Source organism: Anomaloglossus baeobatrachus, chromosome 9 (assembly GCF_048569485.1).
Source record: "Anomaloglossus baeobatrachus isolate aAnoBae1 chromosome 9, aAnoBae1.hap1, whole genome shotgun sequence".
NCBI lineage: Eukaryota > Metazoa > Chordata > Amphibia > Anura > Aromobatidae > Anomaloglossus > Anomaloglossus baeobatrachus.
This window is the reverse complement of record NC_134361.1, coordinates 108,589,590-108,597,301: the sequence shown is the minus strand read 5'-3', so window position 1 is coordinate 108,597,301 and position 7,712 is coordinate 108,589,590.

Below are 7,712 nucleotides of genomic sequence, written 5' to 3'. Positions count from 1 at the left end.
CTATGCTGATGATAGCAACTGCTAGACATGTCAGTTCACACACGGCGCCACTTCCCGGTCCGCCCTGGATGCTGCCTTCTCACTGAGCTCAGGCGCATCTTGTGGGCGGGGCCACCGATAGACACGTGATGGGGCCGCAGGGGCGGGATCTGCGGGGCGGCCTCCTGTTGCAGGGTCCGCGGTGGCCTGGGCAATGTGGTCAGACTGAGGAATTATTCTGTGGGGCCTGAATTAGAGACCAGCTTTGATACCACGTTCATTTATCGGTTCATTGTGGACCCAGGAAACCCGTGGGTGTATGCTGCTGGCACTAGGGGGCAAAAGATACCCTGCCCCCACCTCAGCAGGGTACACCCACCCATAGTGTTGGCTCAGTGTCAGTAGGCAGCAGATACAGGTCCTTTTTCAGACTCAGTTCCACCTAAATCTTGTGTGTTAGTGACCATTTCCCATTGTCTTTCAGAGTCATCTGTGACTACAGGAAACCGTGTAACCGCTCACTCGGCTTTCCCCTCTTAGAGGCAGAACCTGGTGCTCTGATCCACATCGCACCTCTCCGGTCTGTCCAGCAAGAGGACCCTGACCCCCTAACTCATCAAGAATGTCTCCGTACGGCCACCTATAAGGTCCCAGCCACCCATCTCCAGCCTGACTGTCCACCATAGCAAGACGACTCTGGCGGGGGAGACGGATCCATCCTTAGAGACCCTCTCCCGGGACCCTGGAGCTGTCTCCCACTCTGTACTGTACTGTCTGGTACTGCATCTGGACAGGAACCAATAACCCCGCCTCCTATTTATACAGGGTCAGTGGAGGTTCCAACATGGGTAGTGGGGTTTCCCTAGCTTACCCGGCTAGCTGCTCACCTCAGCCTCTCAGTTTCCCTCCTGTAGCCCCTCCTAGTCTATCAGGATGGCCGAGTGACCAGTCTTCAGTTCGAATTCGACGGTCCCTATCGGCTCCGCAGTCAGCCTCGTCAAGAATCTAGGCCCCGTCCTCCCCGTGGCCTAGTTCCTCAGACCACACCCTGCCGCCATCCCGTTGTACTCACGCATTTTCCCAGCTCCGCCCACAGCTTTCTGTGTCCAATCGCTTTTCCCCTTTCACCCAGCCTAGCACCTTGCTTCTTGGAGCCAGCCAACCACAGCTGAGGATACTTCCCGCTCGATTCTTCAAGCTTCGCTTCCCTCTTCGGCACCATATTTTCTGACTACAAACGTTGGTCTCCTCCGGATCTCTTCTCCAGGTTCAAATTTAGGCTTGTCCTTACGGTGCACAAGCAGTCCCCTGCAGGGTCCTCCTCCCCAATTTCTTATGCCAAACTCCAGGGAGAGCTGCTGCTTCCCTTCTTCATATTACATTTTGCTTTTCTTCCCATAATAAAAAGCTGCCCAGTTTCAAAATCGCATCTCTATCCTGGCTGCAGTTCCACCACAATGCAGGCCCCACAGGAACCCCCCGCTGCCAAAAATGTGAGTACACCCCCTCCCCCTAAGTGAGCTGCCACTTTGTCGCAGTCCATCTCTGACCTAACCAAGGTGTCACAAACCCTGGTTTTGGCCTTAAGTTGCATAACCTAACTAGCTCCAGTGCTCCAACCGCTCCTTGGGACGGATAAGTCGCCCTTTAATTCTGTACAGCATGGCAGATCGCATACTAGATCCAAAAAGCAGGCACACACGAGCCCCTCTTCCAGATCTCCATTTCCCTCTATGTCTTCCAGGACAATCTCACATTCCTCCTCTCCTTGTCCTCAGGCTGCCCAGGATTCCATTCTTTAGTCTTAGGCTATGTGCGCACTAGAAAAGTGATTTTTTTTTTTTTCAAGATAATTTCTTGAGAAACTTTTGAGAGTTGAAGATTACCGCACCTGTGCTAAAAAAACCCAAACCAAAACCACGGGAAAAACGCATGCGGTTTTTCCGCAGGTTGGTCCCTGCGTTTTTTTTATGCTGTAACTGCAATAACTAATATAGATAATAGATAGATAGACAGAGAATGGATAGAGGGAAAGATGGATAGATGAATAGATAGATAATAGATGAGAAAGACATATATAATGTCCTACCCCCCCTGCATATTCTAAGCTGGCACCCTTTAGGGACTTTTATGTGGCACTAAAGGGTGCCTAGCCTTGTAATTAGCCAATAAATAATTAAAAAAAAAACCAACGTGAGGTACCCCATATCTTTTGTAGCCAGCTAGGGTAAAGCAGACGGCTGCAGCCTGCAAACCACAGCTGACAGCTTTACCTTGGCTGGTAATCCAAAACAGAGGGCACCCCACGCTGTTATTTTACATTAAATAAATAATTTAAAACAAAAAATGTGGGGTCCCCCCCAAATTGGATCAGCAGCCAAGGTAAAGCAGACAACTGTGGTCTGGTATTCTCAGACTAGGGAGATCCACTGTTATTGGACACTCCCCAGCCTAAAAATAGCAGGCCACAGCCGCCCCAGAAGTGGCGCATCCATTACATGTGCCAATCCTGGCACTTCGCCCCAACTCATCCCGTTGCCTTGGTGCGGTGGCAAATGGGGTAATATATGGGGTTGATGCCAGATGTGTAATGTCACCTGGCCTCAGGCCCTGGGGTTTGTGATGTCAAGCGTCTATCAGATATCCAACATCACAAACCCAGTCAGTAAGAAATAAAAAATAGACAACAAAAAAAGTTTTATTTGAAAAAACACTCCCCAAAACATTCCCTCTTTCACTAATTTGAAAAGAACAATCAATTCCAGGTCCGGCGTAATCCACTAAGGAGGTCCTACGACGATCCATACCATAGTCACTATCCCAGTCAATGAAAAACAGAATGTTCCCCATTGGCTCGGAAAGCAGTGCAGTGACCTGAGCTAACATCAATAGGTCAGCCCAGGTCACTGCAGGGGATGACGAGCGCTGCTGTCAGGAGGTTAGATGAGATCATTACCTGCAGTGACGATCACCTGCACTGCTGAAGTCAGCGCTGTCACTGACTTCTATGCCCGCTGCGTTCACAGCGAAGAATCGCGGGAGCCCGTGACGTCACCTCTAGTGACAGTCTCGGGCTGCCCGCGAGTCGGGCATAGAAGGCAGTGACGGCGCTGACGTCAGGAGAGCAGGAGATCGTCACAGCAGGTAATGACCTAATCTAACCTCCTGAAGTCAGCGCTCGTCATCCCCGCGGCTGCCAGCACTGCAGTGTGAGAACCTGCTGATGCTGCAAAGCGGGCAGACACTGACACACTGCTGTGCTGGCAGCCGCGGGGTTGGAGCGGGACACAGACTGCACGGGCACCCGACGGAGATCACACGGAAGTTCTTCCCTGTGGCGTCCAGGAAGTGTGATGTGTGTGTGTTTATGCTCTGCTCCGCTTCCTCTTCCTGTCATAATGACATCACTTCCCTGCCAAACGCTGGCAGTGATGAACATTACCGCAGGTAAACCGCGGCTATACCGGGGGTATAACGCACATCATTTGCTACCTGCGGTATACCCGCGGTATTTCGTGATTACATTACAGTGAATGGAGTGAAATACCGCAGGTACCTGCGGAAAAGAAGTGACATGCACATTTTCTCAAGAAATTTTCTCAAAAAATTTCTGCAGCAAAACCGCGGGTAAAACCGTGGGTAAAAATGCAGTGTGCGCACAGGGCCTTAGTCGGATTCGGACCTCGATTCTGAACAAGCTTCCAAGCTTCAGGACATTATGCACAACCTTATTTTTATCCATTAACCAGACCCTCCACATTAAAGAGGAGAACTTGGCACCAGCCAAACCGACAGTATCCTTCTGAAAGGCCCCTCTCAGGTATTTTGAAATCACAAGGAGTTTGATGGGATTCTCTCTAAGTAATGATAACATCGAAAAAGATGTTTTCACAGAATTATTATTTATTATTATAGCGCCATCTATTCCATGGCGCTTTACATGTGAAAGGGGTATACATAATAGGGAGAAGTACAATAATCATAAACAATACAAGGCACAGACAGGTACAGGAGGAGAGAGGTCCCTGCCCACGAGGGCTCACAGTCTACAAGGGATAGGTGAGGATACAGTAGGTTAGGGTAGAGACAGAAGATGTTTCAACATTTTGAATCCATTCTCGACCGATCTCAAGAATTGGGCGGATTCAACAGCTATGGAACCTCCAGTCTCTCGCCTGGCCATCAACCTGACCCATTCCCTAATGGTGCCTCTGCCACATTGAATCGCTGGCTAAGTCCACCTTTGAGGCCACAAGTACCTCTGCCAAGCTTTTGTCTCCACCTGTGTTGTCAAACCTGACCTCTGTCTCTGGGAAGCTCTTTTGGCAGGGGATCCTCTCTTGTGCTCCTACCGATGAGCTGGCGGACCTGGTACACCCGATTTCCCACACAAGAAAATACCTTTTAACAGCATCTCTTGATGCAGTGACTTGCTCAGTAATATCTTCCAGCAACATCGTGGCCATTCGCAGAGTTTTATGTCTAAAAGCTTGGAATGCGGATGCGTCTTCTAAGGCTCTCGCCTTTTCGGAGCAAGGGTTAGATAATATCTACTCTAAACCCACTGGTGGAATGAGAACCTCTCTACCTCAGCTAAAGGCCAGGCACCCCACAGCCAAGAGACGTGCAATTCACTTTTATTCCTTTAATCAGATTTCTTCTACTGGCCCCTCCAGTGGTCTCAAATGGTCACATGCCCAGAAAGCGAAAAGGAAGTCATCATTCAAGCTAGGACCATCCTGGTGACTGCACACTCGCCAAGGCAAGCCAAGGCATAACAGGATGCGCCCATACCTGAGTCTTTTCAGTGTGAGTGGCTGTCCTCACGTATTTCAAAATGTCTGGTTCTCTGTAATCGACGACACATGGGTCCGAGAAATTATTGCCACTGGTTACAAAATAAAGTCATCTTTTCTTCCTTGTTACCGATTTTTCAAGTCCAATCCTCCCAAGGACCCCGCCTTGAACCACAGATTCTTCCAGGCAATCCGGTCCCTTCTTGACTCAGGAGTCATTATTCCCGTCCCCTCTCAGGAGCGCTTTTCATGTTCCTATTCAAATCTTTTTGTGGTTCCAAAAAAGGATGGTTCTATGCTGCCCATCCTGGACCTCAAGATCCTTAACAAGCGTGCTTGCCTCCATCACTTCAGGATGGAGTTGCTCCGCTCAGTGATAGCGGTCATGAAACCCGATGAGTTCCTCTGCTCGATAGACATTCAGGATGCTTATCTCCACATCCCAATCTGCGCATCTCACCAGAAATTGCTTAATTTTGCAGTTCAGAATCATCATGAACAGTTTACAGCCATCCCTTTCAGCCTGTCCTCCACTCCCAGAATTTTCACCAAGGTCATTGCGGCCATCATGGCCATACTGCACTCCAAGAGGGATTGTAATCGTTCTTTACCTGAATGACCTTTCGATCAAGGCCCCATCTTATCCAGCCTGCTGCTAGTCTTATCTCTGTCAACAGGCTGTCTTGGATGGATCTTCAACAAACAGAACTTGTCTCTGATCCCTATCCAATGATTTGTATTTTTCTGGGCATGATGTTCGACACCGCTCTCGCCAGGTTTCCGCCTTGGGGTCTGAGATTTGTTCTCTCATATGCCCCACTCTCTGCCCGCTTAGTTGCTGCATGAGTGTTCTTGGCAAGATGGTTTCAGCAATGAAAGCCTTTGCGAAATTTCCCACTCGCCTTCCTCAACTAACTCTCCTGCCTCATTGGAACAAGGTTTCCTCTCTGGACCGCCCCATCATTCTTTCCCCGCAAGTGAGGCTGTCTTTAGCTTGGGAGAAATGCAAAGTCCCACATGCACATCTGGGTAAGAAAAATGCATATACAGAATGAGAGGATTAGGGCTAAGCAACAGCACGTGTGAAAAAGACGGGTATACTAATAAATCACAGACTGTACGAGTCAAGTGTGATGCAGGAGCAAAAAAAAAAAGACAAACACCATTCTGGGATGTATTAACAGAAACATACAGTCTAGGTCACGAGATGTAATTATCGCCTCTACTTTTCTTTGGTCATATGTTATCTGGAATACATTTAAAAAAAGATATCAACAAACTGGAGAAGAGTAACCAGAATGGTGACCGGTTTACAAACCTGTCACACGGTGTTTAGCTCTAAACTCGCCAAGTGTCATGGCGTCATGAGATGCTGTTCAGACCACAGACTCTGACACTGCACACTATGCTTTCTCTGATGCTTCTCAGTTTCACAGGCAGGCTTAGCATCAACCAGCTGTGTGCTTATTAGTGATCGGGCTAGCAGGAGCAAATTTCTGCTAGGCTGCTGGTTACCTTTTGGATCACATGTTGCAGGAGACCTATCACAGCTACCCCCCGGCTTTTTAAGATGGAGGAATCTGTTTTGCCATGCAGACTATAGCTTTCGCTAAGCTGGTCTGTGTGCTGTTGTGTTCCAGTAACTGGTGATTTACCGCATGTTGCTTGGTGTGCTGTGGAATTCCTCCTGTCGTCTGCATATTTCCTCCCTTTTTATTTTCCTTATTATTTGTTGTCTGATTACTCTGTGTGAGTGTGCTGTGTGCTAGAGTTTTGGTTTCTCCAGTTTGTCCATATCTGTGGGTCCTACCACTTCTGTCCTGATCCTCCCCTGGGCTTTGGGAGAGGGAGTATTAGAGCAGGGCTGGCCAGAAGCAGAGAATGCTAGGTGGCCCAGACATCACCACCATTAAATGTATCTTTGGTAGTAGGGACAGCTAGGGCCCCTTAGCCTGAGGACCAGTCTAAGAGCCCCGGTCCCCTATTATCACCTTACACCCAATGACAAAATCATGTCCTATGAGGACCAGTTACAGGATTTGGGATTGTTTAGCTTGCAAAGAAGACTGAGAGGAGACTTAATATCGGTCTACAAAGATCTCAAGGGCTGCCACACTGAAGAGGGAACAACCCTATTCTCATTTGCACAAAAAAAAGACTAGAAGCAATGGAATGAAATTGAATGTGAGGAGACACAGATATTAGAAAAAAACTTTTTTACAGTGTGGGTGATCAACGAGTGGAACAAGCTCCTACAAGATGTATTGAATCCCCCTTTAATGTAAGTCTTCAAAAAGAGACTGGACAGACATCTGTGTGGAATGATTTAGTGAATCCTGCTTTGAGCAGGGGGTTAGACTAGCTGACCCTGGAGGTCTCTTCCAACTCTACCATTCTATAATTCCATATAGACCCTTTAAAGTTCCTTCAATAGTGACGTGGTCCCTAAAAACAAATTAAAAAAAAAAAAAGAACCAAAACATACATTTTCTTGAAAAAACCCCCCTAAAAATTGCTGTTTAATCTTAGAGGACCATCAGCAGCACATTTAACTCCTAAGAAAAGGCACGTGTAAAGCCTCTTTAATGCTTATTAGATTATTCATGTCTTGCTTGCAGTATTTCATTGGTGCATTTTTGAGACCCATCCTTGAAATTTTCATTACAAATGCAGTGGGCCGGGCACTGCACTTCCAGCTCTGCTCTCACTCATCTACTTGCCCACTAGCCTTCGATCTTTGATCAACAGGTCAGTCTTCACTCAGTGACGTTTCCCTCTGACCAAGAATTCTGCACAACGCTGTCATTGGCAGGTGGCATCTGAACAAGGTTTATAAAGCAACACAGAACGAAGTAGGGAACGAAAGAGTTGAAAGAGAAGAAACGGAAGGTAGGGGATGAGGAAAAAGGATAACGCCAAATAATGAAAATGAGACGC